A 13,154-nucleotide genomic window follows, 5' to 3' on the forward strand; every position below is an offset into this window, starting at 1 on the left:
CAAAAATTTTCCACTAATAAAAGTGAATTGATTGAACGAAAAATGGATAGGACCTACTCTGCACATGTAGTTTAGTAGGTCCTGTAAAAAATATTACATTGGGATAGTTTTAAGAAGTTGAAAATACTTGGACTTTTATTGATCAAAATATGATAAATTTCTGAATAAAACTTTGAAAGTATACAGATTTTTCATATTTTTTTGTAGCGAATATAAATCCTCAAATAAAGCTGCATATGAAACCCTTAGGTGTACAAGCTATAACACATCAAAAGATGAGAAAGTTTCATGAAGTACGTATTAAGATATAATGTTTAAAAAATATGTTCAAAAATCTTATAAGTTTCACTGAAAGTTCTATACCTTTCAAAAAACTTATTCGATCTCACTCCAAATTTTTTCAATGGAGCTTTACTATATTGTTCATGATTGGTCAAAATTTCAGCGTTTTTGATTGACGTATAAAAAAGTTATGAGCATTTGAATGAAAAATTTTGACAAAAAAATTGCTGTACGGACAATTGTTACACTGCATATATGTAAAAATGAATTTCTGTCTGTCTGTCTGTCTGTCTGTCTGTCTGTCTGTCTGACCCTATTTATTCGGAAACTACTGAACCGATCGGTGTGTATTTTTGTATGTGCGTATTTTTGGGGCCGGGGAAAGTTCTAAGCATGCTCTGAGACCCCTCACCGCTCTTGAAAGGGGGGCTTTTCGGGGCACTTCTATATGGAACTGTTTGTCAGAAAACACAGTAGGTAGGGTATTTGTACCTATCTTAGTCTCATTAAGGATGTGCAACATGAAAAATCACTCACAGCGCAATGTATACGCTCCAAATTTATTGCTACAAACCTTTAACACACGTGCTCACTTCTACTGTTGATCCTACGATGCACTAGAGTGGGATTTATCTTCAATAATTTGATTTAATTGCGATCACAAATCGCGAGCCACTCGCACCTATCTTCAGCACACCGTAAAATTTTCATCTCATCGCGGTCCACCGGGTGGCCCCTTTTTCATCTCAATAGTATTTACAGCAAATCCACAACCACTCTAACATTTTCTCATCGTAGAGCATTCTGCACTCACCCACTAACGCACTCCCTTTCCCTAGCAAGTGACAGTTTCATTGTGATTGTTTTTCTCTCTCGCAAAGGAGAAGTCACAACAATGTGCGGCGCGACGAATCGTCTATGCTCGCTCCCCACGTTTTGCACTCGCATACATTCACAGCTGATTGGCAAATCAGTGCTGCCGAACTGGATGATAGTTCGTAAAGCTTGAGCGGTAGCAGCATGTTTAGATGAAAACCAAACCAAATATTTTGAAAGAAATGGCGTTGGAAAGTGAAATTATTGATCGATTTGCGTAGAAGTTCGATTACCAAGATGTTAACCCAAGAAACGACCATATTCTGATTGAAAAAACATCGTATTTGTAGTGACCAAATCTCATTCAATTAGCTACTTGTTTCTTGATGTCTGGCACCGCTGTGATGCTTGCTTTGGTGCTTCGGCAGAGATGTGCGCCGCGGTTAAAACATCATTTTTGGTCGTCGGCGGCGGCGGCGTTAAAAATGAGATTTCAATATTTCACTCTTCTACATCTCATATAGCGAAACATTTTAACAAACTGTAAATACACTAAAACCTCATTTTATGCATGTTATTTTTATGCACTTTTTAATTTATGCACCTTTTTCATGACCTTAAATTAAGGGAAATTAAGAGAAAGCTATTCAGAACCAATATTGTGCATAAGAATATTTAATAATAACGGTAACTATTGCAACGGCGGCTAAAGGGTGTTTATAAGGATGAGCAAATGGAAGTCACAAGGGAGTTTCAGGGAGTTCCCAGGGGTTTCCGCGAGGTACCAGGAGATCTCCGGGGGGTTCACGGGGGTCTGAGGGGGTCGCAAAAATATCAATTTTAGCGTAACGTAATAAATGGATGCTGCCTAAATAATTCTTAAGTTATGGCATGAATTGAATTATTAGGACCTGAATTGAGGGGCCCAAATGCAGAGGGGTGTAAGTGCCATTTTGTCGATTTTGAGCTGAGCATATAAAAAAATTCTTCAGATTTCAAGCTTTCAGGAACTTTTTTAAGATTATTTTTACGATGATTAAAAAAAACTTATAATAAATCGGAGAAAATTGGGTTGATTTTGAAATTCCTCACATTTTGTATGTAATGAAAAATTGGCGAAAAATTTTAAACCTCATTTACTCGAAAGTGGGTTTTTGTCACTTACACCCCTTTGCTTCTAGCCCCTCAATTATAAACGAACGTCGTTATGACGTCACGCGGGGAAAAGCATGCATGCTGCCATTGCATGCTTTATTCACCTTGTGTGAAGAATATGATATTTGCTAGGATTTTTTATGATGATATATAAGTGACTAAAAAGTAACTAAAATCTCAACAGGATCATTGAACGAAATATTTTGTTTATTCGGCAATGAATGACATGCATTCATTTTGGGAGCGTTTAAACTTAAATCGATTATTTTCTGAAGAATATTGAGGAAATTCTAAGTTCGGCGGCGTGATGAGTTTTAAGCAGGCGGCGTGCTAGAAAATCAAAACATCCGGCGGCGTGAAGTAATAAATCTCAACGGCGCACATCTCTAGTCTTTGAGACAAAATGAGATGAATATAGGTACTAGGCCGAAGAAGGGGGCTTTTACCCTAGGTAGTACAACGTTTGCCGGGACAGCTAGCTACTTAACCTTCCAGCACGCGCGCCATCAAACAACCGAAACTGCACCGCGCTCGCGCTGTATACGAAAAGCGAGGTTTTTTGGTAGTGTTGTACTTTTTACAACAGCGCGCGCGCTGAAGGGTTAATAATAAAAACTTTTTCTCGGTGAAACTGTGGAAATGTAAAGAATTCTTCAGTGAACGTCTTACTGAATTTCCTTTCCTTTCATGCTGGGTATAAGGGCGTAATGAATCTTGACAATTGGGTTTTTAAATTTAGATAAATGTATTGATTTTTTGGTTTTACACGAAAGAGCATCTTTTTCTGAACCACTAAGTTTTTTTTCAGATTTTTAGGACTTAATTTTAGTACCTAAAATCAATTTCGAAGAGATTTTTTAAAATCACCTTTTGACAGCTGGGCAACTGCTTGACAGCTCCGCCCAGTACAAAATGCGATGAGGGGTGATTCGACAAATCGCTCCCATACAAACTTAAAACTGATTTTTAAATAGGTTCCCGGGCACCAAAATTCATGAAAATTTGGATTTCGGCTCAGTTTGGCATGCAGATTCCGAATATGAAATTATCTCAACACCACTAAAGAAGCCAATTGAAAGCTAGTCCCAAACCACATTGTTTTATTCTCTGTGTAATTTCGATGGTTCTGGTAACAACTACGATTTGTGTGGCCACTAGCCTGGTACACGGCTTATATGGGAAAATATAAAAAATGGAAAAACTCCAACTCCTGTATACTTTTTGAGTTCCATTTTGGACCCATACCAACTGTGCAAAATTTCAGATCGATCGAAGAAACTATATTTTAGCGCCCGCCATTCTTAGTTTTTCATACCATTTACTATGGGGAAAATTTACTTGTTCAAAGAAAAATCGCTTGGGATCACCCATTGATCCCTAAAAATAAGTCATTGAATGATTTCTGTAGATAACTTCACGAGGAATCAGACCTCCAAAGACCGCGAAGCGATGCGACACTCGTGGAAAAAGTTATTAATCATTCCCCAATCGATGAAATGACGAGATTTTATTATTTATTGTTATTCCTTACGTGTTAAACAGCGTTGGCATGCTATTCCGTTTTCAGTCAATAACTTTTTCCACATGCCTTAGATCGCTTTTCAGTCTTCAGAGAGTTTATTCCTCGTAAAATTTTCAACAGAAATCATTCATCGATTCATTTTTAGGGGTTAAGGGGCAACCTGTGGCGATTTTTCTGTGAAAAAGTGATTTCCCCATAGTAAATCGTATGAAAACTTAAAATGGCTGACCTAAAATATAGTTTCTCCGATCGAGCTGAAATTTTGCACAGTTGATATGAGGCCAAAAAGGAACTCAAAAAGTGTACTGGAGTAAAAAGTATTTTTGTGTCCCACGCTAGTGGCCACGCATGCTTCTGCTTAAAGTTATACTGAAAAATCATTCATGTGGTTCAAATTTGGGGAAAAACGTTGATATATAAAAAAATACTATCAAATTTACAGCCCGCCACCAACTGTGGCGCTATTAAAGACTTCCTAAATATACGCACTGCTACAAAAGTGCAACACTTCTACGAACTGGTCTGGTCAAATTGCTACCGCCAAACTGCTGGCTGCAGCAAATGACCTCGTTGATCGAGAGGGCCAATGGTCGGTCATAAATAAAGCGTACGCCAATGCCGGACTATTGAATGGAAATTTATTCCTCGGAGAAGGAATCAGCTCAAAGATAAACGGTTCATTGTTTGGTCGTACGAGTTTAGTTCGTATTGCTGGCGCATGATGGGGCGAAAAGTAGTGATGTCAAATGGCTTTCATAATGCAGTTAAAAGGTTAAGCCATAACATTTCAAAGTATATCAAATGAAATTGTTCACTGAAATGGATAAAATAACCATGTCCTTTTCATATTATGTCGTGGTATACGATATAATACGATATTCAGCAAATACATTATAGGCAAAAACGTAACCGAGGAATTTGACACTGTAGAGAGCAGGCGAAAAAAAATAAGATGGCACCATCGAATAAAAACTTGGTACCTAATGCTACATATTAATTAACTTTCTCGGGAGCATCCGCATACTCATCAGTGTACCGAATGTTGGCAGAGCAAGCCAGGTCGCAAGCAACTAGAATCTTCGCAGTGCTCCTTCCACCTGGCTGCAACCTCATCTTCGTCTGTCAGTAAATATCCTTTCCGAACAGTGCACATAGCAAACGCTGACGCAGTCTGACTGTTAAATGAAACCTCCGCATATTACTCCGATCCATGCCTTCCAACGTTTCAGCAATCACAATCTCTTCGCGTTATCGTTTCTCTTTTGCTTCTGCCACCCTAAACCACTCTCTGTTGTCAGGTGCCGGCCACGACTTTATCTCGTCTATCACTCGTTGTCACTTCTTGTTGAATCAACCATTACGTTGGTGTCATTTAGCGGTAACTATCACCTCTTGCGCAATTGTTGCCACTGCTTCATGGATGAACTCCCTCAAACAACGAGTGTATGTGTCTGATTTTCTATTTGTTTTTGCAACCGTTCTACGGCCGATTCGTTTCTTTCAAAGTCGGCGTACATTGGTGTTCAAGGATATGGGAATGGCGGAATCTACATGGCCAAAAGAACTATTATTTCGTTGGTTCACCATGAGCACTAGCGTAGACAGCTTTTTCCTTATTATTCTAAGCAAACACAAGGAAGAATGAAAAAATAGACGATTTTTCTGGCCTATTGGATGCAGGCCGTCTTAGTGAATGCTCCCAATAAGCGGAATCTGGCTGTGTGCGACAATTGGCATGATATTACTTTACTGTGTATTCATGCAAGTCCAGCAGCAGCAGGCAGGATTCCGTATCGGAAGATCATGTGTGGACCATATTCGGACGCTCAGTAATATCCCGGAGCATGTCAATGAATTCCAAGAATCCCTCTATTTGGTATTCATTTACTACGAAAACGCTTACGATCGGCAGAACAACGAACATCAATGGATACCCTGAGACACAACGGAATTGTGTATGAAATCGCCAACCTCATCGATGTTGGGCCTTTATATATAAGAGTCCTGCATAACGGAGCTTTGTATGATCCCATTTGGGTAGTCGCTGATTTGAGGCAATAATGTATACTAATAACGCTACTCTTCCTCGTTGTAATCGACGAGATCAAGGTGGGAGCGATTAACCGCGGGCACCGAATCATGGGCTGCCTTGGCAGCCCATCACTATTGAGCACCTGAACGACTTTGATTTGGCCGATGGTTTAGTCCAAGAGCACTCTGACATGCAAGCTTAACGAACTGGTCAAACAGCGGGTCTAACCACCAATGTCAGCAAGACCAGATCGTATGACGTCAACATGGACAACCCGTCAGTTTGTTTTCTGCTTCGGTTTGCAGCGGACGCAGCAATAGATCACTCCGCAGTGATTGGTATCATTAGTTGGTTCGATTGTCATACAGTGTCGGTGCTTGAACTCTTTTGTTCACAATCGCTTTGTGGTTATCGCCTGTTCGTCAAAGCAATGATTTGCAATACGTTGCAATTTCGCTTCCCCGTGGGAGCATCTCCACCCGGCTGGGAAGAGATTGCTGGATTCACAAAGCGGTTGAATGCGGATGTGAAGCAAATGGAAACCATCTACAAGATGCCACAGGATAAATCGATTTGCATCAAGTTCAAATCGTCGGAAGCCTTCGAAGACGCTAAGGATGTAATGAGGAGTGTTTGAAGTTTGCTTACTCCAACGGTACAATTGTCGACGTGTACATGTCCAGCGCGGGCAGAAACGTTGCATATGTGCGAGTCTTTGATTTGCCGCCAGAGTTACCCGAAACCGCTCTGTCGTCGGTACTTGGACAGTATGGAATTGTAAAAAGAATGGTGAGAGAGAAGTTTCCAAGCGGTTTTGGATTAAATCATTTGCACACTGGCGTTCATGGTGTGTACGTGGATATTGAAAAGGAAATCCCTGCTGCCTTGGAAGTTTGCGACTGGAAAGCGAGGATATTTTATGATGACCTCAAGATCACTCTGCAACTATTCGTACTTCTTCTTCATTTCGATCTGCTACCGTTGGAATAATTTCATCACCTTCATCATTATTGTCCAATTTGCCAGATAAGAAGTTGTGAAACTTCTCAAGTTCAGCAATCGTTGATCTTACAGCATCCATTTCCGCTATCGTTTCCCTGACTTCCATTTGGCCGAAAGGGTCATTTGGAAATTTGCCCGAAAGAGTCATTTGTCCGAATGCCGTTTGGCCGAAAAACAAATGATGAACTCAAGTGTCCATGCCACTGTTCCCGCATCAGTATAAATCGAAAGAACAACTTATGATACAAAGAAGGAAATATCTTTGATAAAATATTGGAAGTTTCAACGCCAACTAATTCCTGAATGTCAAAACTAGAAATAGCCTATGATTAAAAGAAGGAAATATTTCTGATATGTACTCATATTGATAGTCAGAATGTCTAAAACTACCTCTGAATTCTTTTAATCTTAATTCGGCCAAACGACCCATTCGACCAGATGGAATTGGCCAAATGGGTAGACACCGTTCTTAGAATTCAGTGCTCACTTTTGCGGCAATAACCATATACCACTAGCCTGCGAGTTCCATGTTGTGAATGCGCATGGTTTGGTTTATTCATGTGATCTTTGTTGCGTTCAGTTTATTCCTGAACGGAATGGGCTTACAGATTCTGCTCCCTGATGGGGTGGAGACGCATGACAGGATTACTTTTATACTATATGTTTTCGTATTGAAAAGTAATTGATTGTGCGTGAAAATGGTTATCGATCCATTGTTAAATCACATCCCAGTGACCCTACTAACAAAAAATCCTTCCTGAGACAAACGTGGAAATGCAGCGATTCGCGGTAACGTTTGTCTCACTAACAACCCCTCTCATCTTCGATGACCGCAAGGACGTGGCCGACGCCTTTATTGACCTTAATAAAGTTGAGAGTTCTCGAACTGTGTACATTAAGAATAGTAAGCTAGTCCCAAGTCATTGATTCTTTGTGTAATTTGGATTGCTCTGGTCAATCACGGAGTAGCAACTACGAATTGTGTGGTCATCTATGCTGCTCATGCAATAACCACATATATACCACTAGCCTGCGTATTTTTTTTTCTCTACGGTAGATCATGCAAAAAGACACCTTTCGTGACATTAACTTCGGCATCAACAATTTAGATATAACATACGAACCAGGCACGGGATGACAACAGGGTTCGTAATTTTCGTTTCTGCGATACCAAATAAGCTATAGGGCACTGCACGAAGTTCTCGCCTTCTCTTTCATACTTACAGAAATTTTGTAAACAACAAGGCCAGGAAACGTCAAAATCCCATACAAAATCAAAACAATGCAGTGCCCTATTCTCATGGCGGCGGGAGACCCTCAAGCCTCACAGTGGCGATCATCAAGACATACTGTTTTTAGGAGGGGAGGGCACCAAGATATGATGCTGTCGCATTGCTGGCTTCCCGGGTGGCTTTACCACTCCCACTGTCTTAGGAAGACGGGACATCAGGATTGACACTACGTCTGCTTCCTACTGCAAGTATCAGGTCTAATACCGCGATTTGACCTCCTGAAGGTGAGAACCTTTTCAGTTATCACACAGAAGAACTTTGCCGGAGACCACTTTCCATCTACGGGCTCGGATCCAACCCAGTAGACTGACATCATGACATCGACGATACCAGGATATTCTCCGCGTGGCCACTTATTCAATCACTATGGAGCATCCGAACGACTTTGATTTGCCGATTGTGTTGCTCTGCTAGCCCAACGGCTCTCTGACATGCAGAGTAAGCTCAACGAACTGATCAAACGCTCCTCTGCATCGGGTCTAACCATCAACGTCAGCAAGAACAAATCGTATGATGTCAACACGGACAACCCCTCCAACTTTACTTTCAATATCTTGGCAGCCAGATAACGTCAGCTGGCGGTACCAAGATTGACATAGGAACACGTATCAAAAAGGCTTGGACTGCTTTTGCTAGTTTACGAATTATATTTAGATCAGAACAGTCAACGCATCAAAATTCTATTTTTTAATTCCAACGTAAAAACTGAGCTGCTGTACGCCAGCGAAAGGTGATGCGTATCAGCAGAGACCACACAGAAACTGCAGGGTTTCATCAACCGATGTCTGCGGTTTATAATTCGGACCTGGTTGGTTCACAACTGGATCTGAAATACTAAGCTCTATCGATGATGTCATCAGACATCCTAAAAAATAAAACGGCCATCCCTACGCCATCATGCAGCATAAAGTTCTAGTTGCTACCAGACTACCCCGTTCAAATGTAGCAACAAAAAAATAACAATCAAGAATGGTCAAATTCCAAACACCGAAGGGCAGTTCTCGATTGAAAGTTCTGAAAATGTTTCCGCAAAAAAAACGCATACACAATGCAATCGCACAGCCACGTCCGAACCGAACGGGTTCGATTCATGAACGCCGGGTCGAACTTCCCAAAAGTGCAACCTAACGGTAACATGGCAGCATCTGGAATTTGTGAAACGTTTTCGGTTCTTTGATTGGGTAGCAAAAACGGGGAGGCGGCAAATCGATTAACACACATTGCGCGTTTCAATTTTGTTTCCCATGATTCTCGACGCCGTGCCGCCCGCCACTACGGCCAGCGATGTACGGCGGCGTTCAACCCGATATAAGTTGTAGGTACCTATACGATATTTTTTTATTTGTTAACGAAATCGAGCGAAAAATCGTTCAAAATGGCAATTTGTGGTTTGCGGAATCATGATTGATCGGGAATTTATAGTGGTTCTGATGTTTAATGACAGCATATGGTTTTTTAACATTTTTTATTCGTGAATTGAAAACTTACTTGCGAGTTCTTAAATAACACAAATGGGTTTTCATTTCCCTTTGGGACCGGAGGAATTATTATGACCCAAATGAAAAAGAGCTGTAAAAAATCTCTCACCCTAAAAAATGAACTCTGTCTTCAACAGTTCCAACCCAATCCCCAAATATGAGTTATTAGTTTTGAAACATCAATAGAACAATTTAATACCAAGCCTGTATCCGCAATAATCGGGACACAGAAATACAGCTGTAACTCTGCAATAGATGCATTAAAATTACTCAAATTTCGCCTAATAACATCTTAATGTGTGTTACTTTCACCTACAAAATTTCATGTTAATCGGTGCAGTACTTTTTGTTGTAGCAATGAAAGAGTAGAATGTGCGCCATTGAATTTTGTACAGCTCCTAGTTTTGCTTGTCAGCGCTGTAACTTATGAATTTGTCAAAGGAAATGGCTAAAATTTTGAGCACAAACCTCTCAATCTACATTTGTTGTAGAGGCAAAATTTCAAAAAAAAATCGATGTGCTATCAACAATTTTATATTCGAAACATATATTGGGACTGAACGTCATTTTAGCCCCTCAGACAGCAATTAGTCAACACCCTTTATTGTTTCGATTGTACTATTGAAAGTACTATACCAATAATCATCAACCTTATGATTTTCGGCAACGCAGTCTTTATTGTATTAAACGAAATTTAAGCTATCTGCCCGACGTTTCGACACTGGATTGGTGTCATCTTCGGGCGTCGAAACGTCGGGCAGATAGCTTAAATTTCGTTTAATACAATAAAGACTGCGTTACCGAAAATCATAAGATTAAACCTTACAGTCGATCGATCACCAGAATAATCATCAACTTTTGCAGACATAATATACACATAATTAACTACCTTCTGTAAAAATTTCATGAAAATTGGCAGAGAAATTCTAAAGTTATGAATAGGCAAATATAGCACATGAAAAACACGAAACATTTTCACTAGCACTCACCCCTATCAACACCAGTAGCTTTCAAACCAATTGATAAAAGTAGATGAAATTTTGCAAGAAACTGTCTCTATAAGTATCATAACTGCTAACGAGATTTCATAATCATCATCACAGAACATTGAACTGTAGCGTAAAAGAACCATCTATCATGCGAATGAAAATTGGTCATGATTGTACAAAATTCTTAAAACCACGTCTGTTTGTTTTTCATCCACAGTTAAAAGGAATGCATCGATTTTTATGAAATTTGGCACGACAAATAATAAACATACACCAAAAAGTTCTCAGTCAATTATTTGTCCAATTTTACCGATTCATTACAGAGCCACTGCCGTACTTCTGTGTCCCGATTATTGTGGATACAGGCTTTGAAACACAAAATAATTGATACCAGTGGCGTTAAATGCTGATTTTGGATATGCCTTCCTTCTAACTTCTTGGCGTCCGTCCTCAACATCGGACGACGCCTCCCACTTTCTTACGGACTAGTCCTACCTTACGTTCTTCACTTTTCTTCGGTCTATCTTCGGGGCCCCGCACACTACACTGCCTTCGCTCCGCTCCTTTCGCCTGTCCACTGGCTCCTTCTCTCCTTCCTGGGCCAGGGGGCGGGTAATTCTTCTCCTTTCCTCTTTGCAGTCAACGATGCAGCCTCTCGCGGACCTTCCTCCTGTCCCGTGCGCCCCTCGAGTGTGGTGACGGACTCGAGGCTTCAGTGATCCGTGGACTCACTGGAAAAAGCCTGGGTTCGTCGGCGCGCTTGGTGGTTGTATCGGGTACAGGGGTGATGCGGACGCACTATAAAAAGGTGAGTAGGGTCTACGCTACGGTGTGGTTCCAAAAGATACCGCAAAGTTCGGTTTTAAAATAAAAACCGCGAGGTCCTGGATGTCCAGATTCTCCTTAGTTTCTCCTCTCCTTTTCACCTTATCCTTCACAACGATTTTCGGTTTAAACTTTTTACACTTCAACTTCCAACTCTTACTAAAATTTTCTCCAACTGTATTTCCACTTTGAATGTTGCTACTGTTCTTTATCCAGATCACCAGGCTAATCATCAGTTAGATTGAAGCTCGTTGACCCTCATCAATACTGGACGTTGTTACAGTATAGACGTAGCGACACTAGCTAGAAGCTTGCGCTTACTGGCCTACACCGCAGAGCTATTCGACATCATCCGGGACAGTGCCACTATAGCTGTGAAGGCTCTTTTACAGGCGTAATCAACGTTGCTACCGTGGACCGGACCTGGTGTGATGGTTAGAACACTTGACTTATCACGCCGAGGACCTGGGATCGAATTCCACTCCCGCTAAACTCACAAAATGTGAGCTCTTCCTTCGGAAGGTAAGTAAAGCGTGGGTCCCGAGATGAACTAGCCTAGGGCTAAAAATCTCGTTAATACAGATAAAAAATACGTGGCTACTGAAAATAAACTTGTCGTCGATCATCATGCCCAATTGTTTGACGGAGCGCTTCGATGTGATAGTGCAGTCACCTACACTGATCACCGCTTGCTGCTACGACTTCCGGTTGTTTACAATCATCACCTCAGTTTTGTGGTAAGTCAACTTGTTTCCTGGGCCTCATCCACGCCTCCACAACCTTGATCGAGATGGTGGTAGTCAACTCCACTTCTACGATCAACTCACCATTGACTTCGAGCGTAATGTCGTCCGTCAGCAAAGCCAACAATCTCTCCACACTCATCGGAAACTCTAACCTTAAGGAGAAACTTTAGTGAATACACACATGGCTGCCACAATGGCCGACTTGGTCCCCTACTCACGATTTCAAGAGCACCAACCTTGAAAATTCATAAACAAATGCTCTCGATTTGGAAAAGCTACCTCTTTTTGCAAGTAAGCAAAGGCAGGATAAACAAGTGCGACTTGGTTCGATGCTCGTTCGTCAGATTTGTGCCTCTAAAGTTTGTATGCAAAATTGCAATGGGATTTCTTGACGTTTCACCTTAAAATTTCGTCGTACACGACATTCCATAACACCGGACCCAGGGTGGAACCTTTCGGGACTCTTGAGGTTATGTGAGCCCTTTCAACAGAAAGTCGAAGGACAAATGGTCGAAGAACAAAAGATCAAAGGACAAAAGGTCGAATGGACAAAAGGTCGAATGGACAAATGGTCGAATGGGACAAAATGTCGAATGGACAAAAGGTCAAATGATCAATAGTTTTAGTAGACCAAGTTACCAGCTGGCGTGTCTCACTTATAAGGCAAACCTATTTGATAAGTTTTTGTTGTCGCTCATTGAGAGAAACACAGTTCCTGAAGGGATGGTTACTATTGAGTAGTGTGTTCCTGTCGACGCAGTTTCAAACGATTTTTTCCGTTAGAAGAACCAAAGTTAAAATCTAGTTTCTCGTGCGAATTAGTTCCTCATATAAAAATCTGTGCCACAATTGACGAGTTTGTGTCGTTTAGTTCGGTGAAGCTTGTTAAAACGCAATTAAAATTGCTGTCTGCTCATTTCGCTCACCCATCGCCATTGCTATACAGCCCTTCAGAAAAGTCTACGTATTCATCACGCATCCCGAAACAATGAGTCTGAACCAAAACAAACCATTG

Source organism: Aedes albopictus, chromosome 3 (genome assembly GCF_035046485.1).
Source record: "Aedes albopictus strain Foshan chromosome 3, AalbF5, whole genome shotgun sequence".
NCBI lineage: Eukaryota > Metazoa > Arthropoda > Insecta > Diptera > Culicidae > Aedes > Aedes albopictus.